This window comes from Mus pahari, unplaced genomic scaffold (assembly GCF_900095145.1).
Source record: "Mus pahari unplaced genomic scaffold, PAHARI_EIJ_v1.1 scaffold_12746_1, whole genome shotgun sequence".
Classification (NCBI taxonomy): Eukaryota; Metazoa; Chordata; class Mammalia; order Rodentia; family Muridae; genus Mus; species Mus pahari.
Genome location: NW_018391821.1, coordinates 6847 through 8652, shown reverse-complemented (window position 1 = coordinate 8652; position 1806 = coordinate 6847). Strand labels below are relative to the sequence as shown.

General features: G+C 30.2%; 1 pseudogene; it reads left to right on the top strand.

Annotated features, from left to right (window-relative positions):
• The first annotated feature begins 524 nt into the window (after positions 1 to 524).
• The window catches only part of LOC110314707, a 5483-nt pseudogene continuing 4201 nt past the window's right edge, over positions 525 to 1806 (top strand).

The following is a 1806-nucleotide window of genomic DNA, read 5'->3' as shown; positions in this document are numbered from 1 at the left end:
GGGTCATATGCAGGCATTACATGATATTATTCATTTGTTTATTACTGAGTTCAATTGAATACGGATGGAGTTATTGGTATAATTTCTAGCAAAGCTCACTTATAATACCTGATGTAATCTGAGTTAACTGTTTCAAATGGTCATCAGAAAACTGGTTTGATGAACTAGACTTATTAGAAAATTTGCCCAAGAGGAATCATGCCTGATGTTCATCTCTACTGACATGAATGTAGTCATAAAAGATATGGATTTAAAGGATAATCATGAAGAAAGTTATTACCCATTATTTGTTACCTGAACATATGAACTCAGTTGCTGAGCCTAAGACCAGAGAGTGCCTAAGAATCCCCCAGAGGCAAACAAGGAACTGAAAAGTAAATTGCTAAGAGAAGTATATTTGTCCTTTAATAGCAGGCACAGTAGTAAATAGTGGCACCTAGATGGGTTCACAAAATATTAATACATGAGATTCTGTCTATCTGATTGTATATGTTGCATTTTGCTCAGGTAGATATCTTGCTGACATGAAAAAGATGTTCTCTTTGATATTTGTCTTCTGCTTTCTGAAGATTTCCTTTATTTTCTGTCATTTGGGTAATTCCAGATGCTTTCTTTTGGAGAATAAAAGACACCAAAAATAAACTCAGAGAAAAAGAAACTTATTGTTTCTTTTTTATTTCCACAAAGCATGGTTATATAATGAATGATTATTTAAGTGGGAATCTAGACAAGAAATATGTGCATACTTCATTTAAATATTTTACTTTCTCATAAGAGACAAGACATTATAGAGATGCTGGGATGTAGACCATGATACCATGTGTATTCGGGCTCTTCACTTCTAGGAGATAACCAAAATTTATTTTATGTTTCAGTGGTGGTATTTTTTTCAATTTTGGTTGTTTTATGGATACCATTTTTTTTTCATGTTTGAGTTACAATTTCTAGGTAAATTCTGAATGAATGACCCATGGTATTGACCTTGATACTAGAGAGACTCCCATAATTTGCCAATTTCCAACTTATTTTTTTTCTGGGTATTTATCATAGAAAATTGGAACAAACACTGTTTTTGACTTATTTCATAGATACTAAAATATAGTGGTCTTTATTGGTCAGATAATGTTTCATTTGTTAGCATGAATGCTCAATACTTGCACATTAGCCTTTTGGATATCTAACCTTATTTTTAGTTACATTATTAAGAAAATAGTCAGATTTTGTTCAAATGATCAATTTACCATAGTTTCAAAATTTTGTGTACTATGAATCCTGTAGCAAAAGTCCGGACAGAGAACTATTTTAACACAAGGAAATTTTTCTGTTTGATTCCTTTGACATTCTGCTTCAAATGCATTGCCATATATTTTTTGTTTTAATGTTAGAATCTTATGCAAGTTTATCAATTAGAAATCTACAGTATCTATTTATTCCTGCAGGTAATTTGTTAATTTGTTACAAGGAAAGATGCCCATACAAGCTATTACTTGTTCTTTTCTGTTTTTGAGTGCTAGAATAAAATAAGTTGCCTGTGATAATTGATAATATTTGAGAGATACTACTATGGGTCTAGATTTTTCCATTACTATTACAAATCTCAAAATTTTATTTCTCATTATTACTGTATATTTACATCTACCATATTCATTCAACATTTAAATTTATTTCTGCATTCCTAATAACATTAAGTGTGTTTGGATTCATGGGGATTGAATATACTTTATATAAATTGATATGCATTTTATGTAATATCACTTTTTAAATTGGCTTACTGTATTTGAGATTTCATTTGAAGAAATTTTGATA